General features: G+C 44.3%; 1 protein-coding gene across 8 annotated transcripts in view; it reads left to right on the top strand.

Moving 5' to 3' along the window:
* The window catches only part of LOC106504493 (uncharacterized), a 759,489-nt gene that overhangs the window by 230,099 nt on the left and 515,640 nt on the right, over nucleotides 1–13,750 (top strand). Inside the window, exon 8 of one of the 8 annotated variants that reach the window (XR_014809318.1) lies at nucleotides 1,825–5,490. The exons of the other annotated variants lie outside the window; for them this stretch is intronic. The gene's annotated coding sequence lies outside the window, so the exon portion shown is untranslated. Of the gene's footprint in view, nucleotides 1–1,824; nucleotides 5,491–13,750 lie in introns of those variants that run through there. 8 annotated transcript variants of the gene reach the window in all.

Below are 13,750 nucleotides of genomic sequence, written 5' to 3'. Positions count from 1 at the left end.
AGGCACAACACTGATTATGCCACAGGATCATTGGGAACCTTGATGACCACCCAGTCGCTGCCTACGGTTTTTGAAATGTGTTCTCTGTGTGGGTTATTGTATTGGCAATTTTGAGAAAGTTTAGGGAGAAAGAAGCATCAGCCAGTTGGTGAGAAAGTCACCTGCAGCAGGATGAGGCACTTGAAAGGAAGGAGATGGGGACAGAGAAGCTCTGTTTCATCCAGGAGAGGAATGTCCAAAGGAGAGGGGGCTGACTTTTGGGATGCCATGGGGTTCAGGTTTTCTATGGCCTATCTGGGGTTCTTTGCCTCCTGAGTCTGGGCCCCATCCCATGTCCAAAGGCACTTTCAAGGTACGAGAGATTTGCCTTTGAAAATTGTAAATGGTAGTTTTTATGAATGAACTAGTGCAGGTGAAGAGGAAGGTCAAAGGAAGACATTTGCAATAGAAAAGTATAGAAAGGGCCAAGGGAAACTTAAAGGAGCTCTTAATAAAAGGGGAAATTGAGTCAAGAGAGGCGCAAGAGCCCCGAGGAAGACAAATTTATCCAGTAGGGGATGAAATGACTTAGACTGGCAACAGTAATCATGAGGGGGTCCAGGGAGGAGCTTATCTCTTCTGCATGCAGAGGTGAGAGGAAGCCAGGGGCCAGCGGAGAGCTGCTTGGGCTTGTAGAGGAGCAGGTGTGGGGACAGTGGGACCAGATGTGCAGGTGTCAGCCTTTCCCTGTTTTTCATGTCTCTCCTTTCCCACCAGCAGCTCCCATCAGGAGTCTGTGGGTAGGCTCTGGACACAGCAGGAGCTCCTGTCAATGGAGGGACCCACTGTCTCCAGTGGAAGGAAGACCTCCATTGTGAGGGTTCAATTCTCCCCTGGTGAATTGATGCATTTGATGCAATTCCAATCACCATTGCAATGGAAGATTTTCAAGCTTAGAATGATTGATCCCTGGCTTTGCTCAGTGGGTTGCGGATCCGGTGTTGCCGTGAGCTGTGTAGGTTGGAGACATGGCTCAGATCTGGCTTTGCTGTTGCTGTGGTGTAGGCCAGCAGCTGTAGCTCTGATTTGACCCCTGGCCTGGGAACTTCCAAGAGCAAAGAAAAAATTATCTGTTTTTAGAGGAGTGGGTATTTCCCTTTAGAACTTGAATGATATAAGATGCATCACTTTTGGGAACCAAGCAAGGAAAGTGCCCCATTCACTGCCACCACTTCAGTGCAAAGGCACCTGCCAAAACTGCACTGCTCTCCCTCCACCATCAGGTTCCCCTAGTTTATCCTGTCTTAACTGTGTTCAGCTGCCTAGCCATTTTTCTTTTGGTGTTTAACTCTTTTTCTAGCTGGAAACTTGAGATCCGTCAGAGCTCTGTGCATGCTTATTAGATGGTGCTCTTGATTTCTATTAAAGATGTGGGGAAAAGGGCGAAGGAGGTTTATGTGAAGCCACTGACATCAAGCAGCACAGGGGGAGTGGATGCCACTGATGCGAACAGCCTTCCTGTTTTCTGAAAGTCATCCTCACTGTCTATCCAATACCACTGTGGTCACTCTGTAGACTACAAATGCAGGCCTTCCTCCTTGAGTAGGTTGATAAGCGATTTTACTGAATAAAATTGGCATTCTGAGTCAGCGAGTAAAGCGTGAATATGCAATTAATAATTCAGAAACTACCCAATTTCTTTTTCAATGAGTACTTATGGAGTGCCTACTTGGGGGTCAGGCAACGTTCTGGTACTAAAGACCAGAATGTGAACTAAATGAAGTCTTGGCTGTTCCAGGGGATTCTAAGAAAGAGCAAGGAATCAACCAGCATATCACTTGACAGGTGGCTGTGAAAATGAAGAAAACGAAATCTGGCCAGGAAGACAAAAACTATTGGAATGTGGGTATTGTTGATGGAAGACGCCTTGAATACGGTGGCATTTGGGCAGAGGCCACAAGAAGTGTGCGTTTACACCCTGCCCAGAGAGGAATGTTCCAGAATGTTGGTACAGCAAATGCAGAGGTGCAGCTGGTGGGTTGACTACTGAAAGTGGATCAGTTTTTATATGATGTTGTCTATACAGTAAAATTATTGTCCATAATACTGTAGTAATTAGGAATCATTTTTTTTTAAATGATGTATTGTTGATTTCCAATACTGTGTTTCAGGTGTACAGTAAAATGACTTGGTTATACATATATATGTGTAAATACATTATTTTTAAATTCTTTTCCATTGTAGTTTATTGTAAGATACTGAAAGTAGTTGCCTGTGCTACACAGTAACTCCTTGTTCATTTTATATTTTGTAGTGTGTGTATCTGTTAATCCCACACTCCTAATTTAAGGAATCATTTTCTTGATTCCCTCTTTCATTTTAAAATAATTTAAAGAGTGTATGTACATTTTGATTTTAAAGGTAAGATTTGATTTCAGCATACTATTGTGTAACACACTTATTTTATGCCTTGGTCCTTAAAGACTGTCTCTTACAGAATCACACTGTGCCCACTGTTTACATTGTAAACAAATTCCAGGTGGTCAGAGAGGGCAGAATGTGATTTCACTCCAGGTCTGATTTTTTTGTCTTATTATCACTGTGTATGTTGCATCTACTGCTTTCAACCTCAGACCTTAGGGATATGCAGTGCTATAAGGATTGGAGACATGAGCAACACCAAAGTAAGCACAAATGATTCTGAACCATTATGAACCAAACTCTCAAAACACATGTAGATGAGTCCCTGTTTACAAAGACCTAATATTTATTTGCATTTGTGTGCGCGCGCGCATGCGCACACGCATGCCTTCCTCCCTGCTCCCCAACCTCCAAAAAACATGCTTAGTCTCAGCATTTGCCACATTGTCCCTGGCTTTCTCTTATCCTCAACACAGGATCTATAGTCCTCCATCACTTCTGTAGATGAAATTAGGTTAAGTCAGGTAGCTCCCAGCTCACTTCCTGGTTTGCAGCAGTTCCTTTTATACTGCCATAAGATGTCCTCTCAGACCTGTGTTTCTGTCGCACTGATTAGATGAATGAAAAACTGGACTTCATCATAAATGACTGAGTTTTTGGGGTTTCTGACTCTCCCTTGGGGTCTTACTGCTAGGGAATCTATTTCCATGTCACATTCTTAAGCCACTCGCCCACCCTGGGCTCTTTTGGACCGGGACTTTCGGTGCTCCTACGGACTAGCAAGATGATGGGTTAGAGTACAGTTGTGGCTATGTCAAGAGCATCAACCATGCAGTGGAGAGATGGCCATTGAGTGTTCAGTTTGGATGCATCCCAACTCTGATTGGCTAGCCCTCTGAGGCTGGAGGGGAAATGAAGTCTGTTTCTACTTTCTTTGAAGAACGTAAGGCAGCACCTTTGGTTGTTTTCACTATACCAATCTCACAAGTCGGCAGAAATGTCTAAATGCTGCTCCATTTACTAAAAGGTTGCCTCTCAAGTCATAGTGTGTACATTCATCTTTGCTTGTTTGGGAATTCAGTAGGCCAACAGGACTGCATGCCTTTGTCAGTGCAAACAGAAGGTCCGGGGCACCTCACCAGACCTTGAACTATAGTTTTTTAGTGCTTCTGTTGGGGAGAAGATAGAGGAGGGTGAGGGTAAGGGGGACTTTCTTGTCTCTTTCTAGCTTTGACGTTGACAGAGAAGATGGCACCCAGGAGGGCTATCGGCTTGCTCATGGGGGGCAGTATGACTCCCAAGGAGTCAATCCCTGTAACAGGGTGGCCTTTTCCAGGAATATGACAGGTACTGGTGGCCTTGAAGGGTGGCAGTCTGCCCCCTGAGTCTGTTGCTATTGCTCTGCTCCTATAGTGTCTAATTTTGTTGGCTTTCAAATGAAGGGTTTATATGCAAGGGCTCTGTTTGCTTGAAAGTCGAACGTTGAGTGATTTGGGATAAGCCACCTGGGCTGGCAGAACTTGCCTCCACCTCGAGGTGGATCCTGGAGTTAGCAGGTCTGTGTACACTGAGAAAATAGCCCCAAGTCTCCTGGTTTTCTGACCACAGGGTATGAAGAAAACTCAGGCTATTAAAAAAAAAAAAAGTTTCGGCTCGAGAAAAATGTGTTTATAAATGTGTGTTCTGAAAAGGAGACTTGGGTAGCTGATGGAAGCGGCTCTGTTCCAGGGCCTCAGACAGAGCAGCAGTGTGAAGTGAGCCTTGACTGAAGAGCTTCCCTCCCGCCAGCCAGGACACCTCAGCTTCTCCGTCAGTCTGAGGGAAGCAGTCTTGTGTAAGGTCCTTTATTTTTCACTCACAGCCTCTCGTCCATTGGGTGATAGGAAAAACACCAACTTGGGTTTTGCATTATTTACTTTTTAAGATCCTAATTATTCTCCATCTGGCGCTGTTTATAGAAGGGAAGAGGCCTCAGATAAGCACAGCTGGGGAAGAGATTGCTCTGCTCTGCTGTGCGTTTATTTTGCTCCCTTTCTCCCAGCACCAAGGACTCTGACAGCGATCAGAGAAGTGAAAGGAAATCTGAAGACCAGATATCTCTTCACACTTTCCAGTCAAATCTTCAAATTTAGGTGAAGATACAGGAAGGACAGGATACAGAACTTCCAACCCCCACAATTCTGAAGGAGCCTTGAACTCAGTCTCTCCTTCGAATGCCCACCTGGCCTTCTCCTTCAGCCCCATGCCAATCCTTACCACTTCTCATCACCCAACTGCAGAAACAAACGGAACATTGAAGTGCTTGTGATCTTAGATGGGGAAGGGATCAGAGAGGTCATTCCACCCAATATCCTGTTTTTTACAGACGAATCTGAGGTCTAGTCACCCCCATGACACGCCTGTGTCTTTTAAGGGATCAACACGGGTCTATAGATAATGTGTAGGAAACGTGTCTTGTTGCAAAGGACAACAGTTTCTTGTCTTCATGGCCAGGGATATATTGGGTTAGAATCAGAAGCCTCTTGGCCTTTAAAATCATCCTATTTAAAAAATAGATGTGGCACACATGTATAATTGAATACTACTCAGCCATGAAAAAAGAATGAAATAAAGGCATTTGCAACAACATGGGTGGACCTAGAGAATATCATACTAAGTGAAGTCAGTCAGAGAAAGACAAATATCATATGATGATGCATGTATTTGGAATCTAAAATATGATACAAAATGTATCTGTAAAACAGAAATAGAAAACAAATTCATTGCTATGTCTCAGACATAGAAAACAAATTCATGGTTACCAAAGGGAACAGGGGGAGAGGAGTGATAAATTAGGAGTTTGGGATTAGCAGGTACACACTACTATATATAAAATAAGCAACAAGGTTCTAGTGTATGGCACAGGGAGCTATATTCAATACCCTATAATAACTTATAGTGGAAAAGAACATTACTATATATGTAAAAGTATCCTGAATCACTTTGCTGTACACCACAAACTAACACAACATTGTAAATCAACTATACTTCGATTAAAAAAAATATGGACTGGAGAAAAGTTACAAATAAAACTGGAGTCCTTATTTCCTCTATGGGTGAGTGATCCTGTCTGGGCCTGGAGGCAGGGTCTGTGCCGTAGCCTGTTTCTGTCCATCTCAGATTCCGGGGAACTGTGTTCTATGATGGGTGAGGGCAGGGGTCCCTGGAAGCCCAGGCAGAGTGAGATGGGAGGGAAGTACCACTGAAATGAGGAACATTTGGTGATGAAGCTGTGCATCCACATCCACCAGGAGAGGCTCATAAAGTGCTCATGAATCTCTTTCATGAGGAATGCAGGAATTCCAGAGACAGGGTTTCCTGAGAGTCTTACAAACACAGGAGTAAGAGGAAATGGTCTGTAGAAATGGGAGCCAGGGGGAGAGATAGGAAGGACAAAATAAGGGAAGAAGGTGGGGTCAGGGGGAGCGTGGAAGGCCTGCAGGTGCTGCGGTCAGGAGTTTTATGAGAAAGGATGTTTGAGGCCATTGTATCAAGAGCCTGGGTTTTCTCAGAACAGGAATCGTTATGCTTTTAAGTGCTCTGCGTCCCAGTCTGAGCATCAAACACATGACTCTCAAAGGGACTGTGTAACATATCTGCTGCTCACCTCACTTCCTGACCTAGCCTAACACAACTTTCAAAGTGAAGGCCTCTCATTGCTGGCCGAAGATGGAGACAATAGATACTTCATGTCCAAAGACACACCATGAAAAAGTAGTGAAGCAGCTTCTCTCCAGCTGGTTAGGTGATTCTTCACCCTCTTATCTATGTCAAGGGTATAAATGAGTCAGCACAGAGATTATGAAAAGTCTTTTGAGAAGGAGATTCTTAGAAAAAACTTTGCTGTAAACCCCTAACTTCATATAGAACAAGGAATGTGTGTATGTGTGCATGTGCACACACGCAGGGGGTGTTGATCCTTCTTCCTTCAAATCATTGAAACCATGTAGAAGATTTGGTATCTGTCACTTTCAGTAAGGAGCATAGTAGCCTGGTGCCTGACTCCTACTTAACCAAAGGACAAGGATGAGCCAGGTAGGTGTGGCTGGATGAGCTGATGGCAAGGGGGCTGCTTTGTGTGAATGGTGCTTCTAGAGTGTTTCTCTGGACCAGAAGTGGACCCTAGGTGATACCAAGTGTGAAGTTATCTCAGGACCTGTTCAAAAGGACTTGCTGTGAAGGTAATGGGAACTCAATGGAGAGAAGCTGAAGGTATTCATTGCTAGGTTCTTGGGAAGTCAAGAATGAGTAAGTGGTCATCTGGAAAAGCCAAGTGTCTGAATATATAAAGGGAGAGACTCCTAGTGATTGTTTTAGAGATGGATTCTCAAGGACCATGAAAGTGTCCCATCAGAGAGAGCATTGGGTAAAAACATTTGCCAAGCTCAGAACAAAAGGCAAGCTTCTAACAGTGCCAGGTAAGTAAGAACTTCTGTCGTTTCTCCCTCTGTTTCATGCAACTAACCCTGAAAGCATCAGCACTATATCTGTTTGCAGAGAGAGAGAGGTGGACCGGGAAGAGGGAGGTAGCAGAACACACACCATTCTTCTGCCTGCAGGCTCCTGCCTCAGCAGCTCTGCTTTGCAGTGATAGGGGATAGGCAGTCACATGAAGAAGAAAATGTAAATTATTATATGAAACAGGATTTAAATCTGAATTTCTGGGTATTTATCAAAAGAGAACAAAAAACTAACTGGAAAGAGAGATGCACCCTCTTCTTCATTTCAGCATTATTTACAATGGCCAAGATATGGTAACGACTTAGGTTTCCAACAAAGGATGATGAAGATGTGGTATATGTGTGATGGAATAGTACTCAGCCAAGAAAAAGAGAATGAATTCTTGCCATTCGTGACAACATGGATGGACCTTGAGAGCATTATGCCAAGTAAAATAAGTCAGAGAAAGACAAATACCATATGATCTCATTAATATGTGGAATCTAAAACAAAACAAAACAACCCCTTCTCAACAACTCCAAGCTCATAGATACAGAGAACAGATTAGTAGCTATCAGAGGTGAAATGTTGGGGTGGGAGATATGGGTGAAGGAAGTCAGAAGGTAATAAAATATTGGGATGGGATTTTTGGCATCAGCATCTGGATATTGATTCCTAAGTCACGGAAAAGCATCTTCATACCAACAATCTCTCTTCCATATAGTTAGTAGCCATCTTTCCCTGGTTCAGTACTCTCAAGAAGATAAATGAAAAAAAAAACCCACCAACAATAAAAATAAAAGCTCTTTTAAAAAAACTAACTTTGTTAGTGGATATCTTTCTCAAATGTGTTCTATGTACATTCTTGCCTTCTTAAATAGAACATAATTTAATATTTTCTTATTCCTGTTGTGGTGCAGTGGAAATAAATGCAGCTAGTATCCATGAGGATGCAGGTTCGATCCCTGGCCTCACTCAGTGGGTTGGGGATCCAGCGTTGCTGTGAGCTGTGGTGTAGGTTGCAGACGTGACTTGGATCCTGCATTGCTGTGGCTGTGGTGTAAGTCGGCAGCTGTGGCTCCAATCTGACCCCTAGCCTGGGAACTTCCATATGCTGAGAGTGCAGTTCTAAAAAGCAAAAAAAAAAAACAAAAACAAAAAACAAAAAAAAATTTTGATAGTGTAAGGTCATTATAATGGATCAGTCAGGTCTTGTGTTGAAGCACAGTGATTCCAGAGCCTTTGCCCTTCCACAATTGTCTCCAGGTTGCTATGCATTTTCTGTCCGCCACTGTATAGATTTTTTTTTCCCTCTTCCTCTGATATATTAGTCTGTTAGCAAATGTATAACAGCTTTCCTGCCTCTTGATAGTTTATTGCATTTTGTGTATTTTGATTGGGAAACAAGGTAACTTTTTAGGCTTATGTCTGAAGGAAGTGTAAATTGTAAAGGAAGGCCTGCTTAAGGTAAGGGAGTTACAGCAGATTTTCTCTCTGATCTTTTCCAGATACCATTTTAGAGGCTTATACTGAACAAAGTATATTAACATGTAACTTGCAGTTTTGCACAGATATTAAAGGACCTCTGTCTGGTTCAAAATTTGTGAGTTGATGCAAATTACTTATTTTTTTTCTTTGCTTCAATTTCCTCACCTCTAAAATGGGAACCATAATAACACTTGACCACTCTGTAGGTTTGTCATAAAGATTAGACAAGCTAGGGAATTTCAAGCACTTAGAACATTTTGGGATCTAAAATTCTATGAATTATTTGTAATTCAACAGCAGGGGTGATGACCTATGCAGGATGATCTATATAAACTTTCTTGATCTATAACATTGCTGGACTGCAGCACCAACTGTAGAATAAAATTTAACCATCCATCCATGATATTGTTTCTAGGGAAGTATGTGCTGGGGGTTGCAGTTTGTTGCTTTGGGAACATTTCTGTGTCACAGGGGGCAGCAGAATCTTAAACTCCCTCCAGCAGCCTGTGGAAAATGGAGGTTCAGAATTGTGCCAGGCTTACCACTGGACAGGAAGGCGGAGCCTTTGTAGCAGTCAGCCTGGGTTAGTGTTTGGACTCTGGGATGGTGCATGTAATGGTTTACTTCTTTGAATCATAGTTTTCTTACTTACTCAACCTGTGCTGGACCTAGAGACCTAGACTCTGCGGCATAAGAGACCTAGGTGGGGCCCAAAAGCTGTTAATAGGCTATTAGGAGATAGATACTTTAATAAATTATAGAACATAGCAACCTAGATGTCCATCAACAGATGAATGGAAAAAAGAAGTTGTGATATATATATATATTTACACAACGGAATTCTATTCAGCCATAAAAAAGAATGAAATAGTGCCATTTGCAGCAGATGCAACTAGAGATTCTCTAAGTGAAGTAAGTCAGACAAAGACAAATACAATATGATATGACTTATATGTGGAACCTAAAAAAAAATTATACAATTGAACTTATTTGCAAAAGAGATGCAGGAGTTCCTACTGTGGCTCAGGGGGTTAAGGATCCAGAGTTGCTGCAGCTGTGGCGTAGATGGCAGATGCTGCTTGGATTCAAACTCTGGCCCAGGAACTCCCATATGCTGCAGGTGTAGCTGAAAAAGGAAAAAACACAACACAAAAGCAAAACAAAATGAAACAAAACAGAGGCAGACTTGCAGACAAGGAAAACAAATTTATGGTTATCAAAGGGGTAGGAGATAGGAGAAAGATAAATTAGGAGCTTGGGATGAGCAAATACAAACTACCACATATAAAACAGATAAACAAGGTCCTACTGTATAGCACAGGGAACTATATTCAAATCCTGTAATAAACCATGATGGGAAAAATATGAAAAAGTATGTATACATATGTGTAACAGAATCACTTTGCTGTACACTTGAAATAACACAATGTTGTAAATTATATTTCAATTAAAAAATAGATGTATGGCATATATTCTTAAAAACACACACACATTATAGTGTGATTATAAGAATAAAAAGGAAATGTGATCACGGAGTGGGAGCACAGAGAAGAGAGACTCTATCTGGGCCACTTGGAGGAGGTGGCTGTTTTGAAATCTCAGTGGAGGTTGAGCAAGAGTGGAACTAAGAACTTTTTGGGAGGCAGAATTGATGCTGCTAGCTGACTGCTGGCTGCAGGAGTGAGGAAGGAAGACTTCCAGGCAATTCCTTGGTCTCCAGTTGAGATTTTGAGTCAACGGGGAGAGAAAAACTATACCCTAGGCAACCTAAAGATTCTATGAGGTGATGCCTGGGAAGCTCCAGACACACGGTAGGATCTCAATAAATGCAGAGTCCTCCCTTTCTCCTGGGAGGTATGAGTAAGTTCTACATTTATTATTGTTGGGACATAAAATGAAGACATGTGGGTTTATGAAATGGCCAGGTTTTCTGCTGCAATTTGGTTGGATTTCATCTGAGCTGCCTTTGGGTGATGAAGCTGGGTCCTGCTGAAGTAGTTCGTAGCAGCGATTTGGCTCTGCTAAGTCATCTTCTGTGAGTGGCCACACTGGCTGATGGACAAGTGGATTAGCATAAAGAGATTGGGGGGAATGGGAAGAAGCCAGCATTACATCTGATGATGCAAAGTCTTTTGATTTTTGTGTAAAGGATGCAAACAGGGCCTTTGGTTTTCTTCAGTACAACCCTCTCTGTCCCTCAGGGTTCCTTTACCTGCTGATTTTCAGCATTCTGGAGCCTCTGAGCTACACTTGAGACTACCTTTGGGGCCCTGACTCTTCTGGGGGCTCTGGTCTCCCTTCCCGCCCTCATCACCATCCTTGGGGCAAAAAAAAAAAAAAAAAAAAAAAAAACCCACTGTTTGCTCAGCCTCCTACTTCATTTAGATCCCCAGCTCCGAGGATCTCCGTTAACCCTGCCCAGATCTCTATCACTGCAGATGTCAGTGCCACTCTCACCCCTCCTCCTGGGCATTTCCTCCCCAGAATCCCAGGGATCAAAGGAAGGGAATTGCTCTCAGTTCCCTCTGGCTCCCACTCCCAGCCTGCCCAGAGCTGTCTGCCCAACTTGTAGAGAGTTTCCAACTCAGACAGGCAGGCTGGTTCACATTCCAGGTGCTGTGGGGTGAGCGCCCGGCCCTTGGGCACTGATGCTGCCTCTTAGAGGTGGAAGGGGGTCTGGGCTGGAAGAGAGAAACTCAATCACAGTGCGGAAGGTGGGGAGAAGGCTTTTAGTCAAAGTGCCAGTCACCGGGGGCAGCTGATACCATCGCCCGCCCGGTCTGGTTACATCTCCCTGCCTCCCTGGAGCGCTCAACAAGAAGCCAGCAGGGGATACCAGAGAAGCCTGACCCCCAAAGAGAGGGAAGGGGGGAGGAGGAGGTGGCGAAGAGTGGTAGTGTGACTCTGGCAAAAGCGTTTGTAGTTTTGTCTCAAAACATTTTCTTCGCAGAGATGGCGATCACTTTCTTCAGGGGACATTGCTAGTGCCTGAGAAATTAACAATCTCTTTTAAAGGCTCCAAGCTCTATTTTGCTAGGATAGATTATGCCAGATTTTCCAGGAAAGATCATGACATAAGCCCTTCTTTAGATTTTTTTTCCCCCCAGGGTAGAGGTCGAATTGGAGCTGCTGCTACTGGCCTACACCACAGCCACAGCAACTGGGTCCAAGCTGCGTCCGTAACCTACGCCATAGCTCACTGGATCCCTGACCCACTGAGCGAGGCCAGGGATTGAACCCATGTCCTCATGGATACTGCTTGGATTCATTAATGTTGAGCCATGATGGGAACTCCTCGTGCACTGATTGTTGCTCTTTTTGCTCTGCAGTTGCTAGAAAAGTGTGTGGTACCTTCTCCTTCCTTCAGTCAGCAGTAGGTTCCTGAAGGCATCCTTGCAGCCAAGTTCTGGCCACAGGCAGCAAGCCCAACCCTGCTTCAAAACCTTCTCCCCTGAGGGGCAAAGGAGATGTGGCTGTAGAATGCTGGATTAATCGATTTGATTCTCTGTTCATTAATGTGGAACTAAAGCAAGAGACTTCTTACTGGCCACAGTGTCATCTTTCCTAAAAAAAGATGCCTTTAAAAAATAAAGTTGGAGGGAGTTCCCATGGCTCAGGAGAAACCAATCTGTGTGGTATCCATGAGGATGTGGGTTCAATCCCTAGCCTGCTCAGTGGGTTAAGGATTCATCATTTCTATGAGCCATGGTGTATGTTGCCGATGAGGCTCGGATCTGGCATTGCTGTGGCTGTGGTGTAGGCCGGCAGCTGCAGCTCCGATTCAACCCCTAGCCTGGGAACCTCCATATGCTGAAGATTTGGCCCTAAAAAGCAAAATAAAATAAAATAAAGTTGGAGTTCCTGTTGTGGCTCAACAGGTTAAGAACCTAACATAGTAGTGTCTGTGAACATGCAGGTTTGATCCCTGGCCTCACTCGATGGGTCAAGGATCTGGCGTTGTTTTGGCTGTGGCCTAGGCCAGCAGCTGCAGCTCCAGTTCGAACCCTAGCCTGGGAACTTCCATATGCCATAGGTGAAGCTGTAAGAAGGTAAAAAATTTCTCCAGGCCTGGTGCCAATTAAATGTTTTGTACGTATATTTTATCATTCCTCCCAATAAGCCTACCTGATGGCATTGTTTTTCATCTCCCATTTTACAGATAAGGCAACTGAGGTCTGGAGAGGTTAACTCACAAGCATAAGGTAGTGACAGAGCTGAGGTGGGAGGTAACTTAAGTTTCTGACTCCCAAGCCTCTCAGCCTAACATAAACATGCCTTGGAGCTAGTATTTGGTATCTGTCACTATGTGAGACCGCTCACCCCACGGCCTTTTCTTCATTCCCTCCCCTTCCTGAAGAAACTCTTCTATCCACTGGTGATGGAGACAAAAATGGGTAAGAAGAAGGCTCGGTGTTTGAGGAATGGGAGTGTCAGGCAGGGAGCTGAACCCAGCACCGCCACAGAGGAAAGCATGGCCCTGGAGGATGACTGATGTAGGAATGCCCAGTGACCAGGAATGTGGCTCTGGGTGGCCTCAAAGAAGGCACAGCATGGGCAAAGGCCTCACAAGGGGGCCTGAGGTCTGCAGGGAATGGGCCCTCGGTGGGCTGCGAGGAGCCAAATCAAGAAGGGCCCCTCTTGCCAGGGCTGTTTCTTCCAAGTTTATCCTAGAAGAATATCTCTGGTAGCTCTGACACTTGCTTGGGGGAGGCCTGCTCTGTGGAGGGACAAGAGCTTGGTTCACCCCCAGGCTGACTCTAGCTCGTGGCTCTGGCGTAGGGTAGATGTTTCTGTAGAGTTCTGGATGAGGTCTCCCTCGCCACCCCCAAAATGTGTTTTCTTTTCCTGGCAGGGAGCTTGTCTTTGTTGATCACCACTTAAAAATGGCTTCCTACATGTTTAGAAAATCCAGTTCAAGCCCAGAAAATACCTGGGGCTTTGATCTCAGGATCCTGCCTGGGGATTTGGCCACATGGTTTCTACTAGACAAACTGTCATAATTATGTCCAAGAATCATTTTTTTAGAGGGTTAGAAATTCTTTAAATTCATTAAATTTGGAGGCACTTGGAGTTCCCATTGTGGCTCAGTGCGTTCAGAACCCAACTCATATCCATGAGGACACGGGTTCGATCCCTGGCCTCGCTCAGTGCGTTGAGGATCTGGCGTGGCTGTGAGCTGTGGTGCAGGTCCAGATGCATCTTGGATCCTGAGTTGCTGTGGCTGTGTTGTAGGTTGGCAGTTGCAGCTCCGATTTGACCCCAGCTTGGGAAATTCCATATGCCGCAAGTGTAGTCCTAGAAAGAAAAAAGTTTGTGAGGCACCAAAACCCTGTGTAGCACTGAAGGTTATGAAACATCCTACGCAATGTGAACAATTATTATT

This window comes from Sus scrofa, chromosome 7, assembly GCF_054392235.1.
Source record: "Sus scrofa isolate SSC_HxYL_T2T_F1_AM1 chromosome 7, Sscrofa_HxYL_maternal_Yorkshire_Landrace_v2.0, whole genome shotgun sequence".
Classification (NCBI taxonomy): domain Eukaryota; kingdom Metazoa; phylum Chordata; class Mammalia; order Artiodactyla; family Suidae; genus Sus; species Sus scrofa.
Note: the sequence above shows the minus strand (reverse complement) of the source record. Positions and strands in the feature narration are given on the sequence as shown.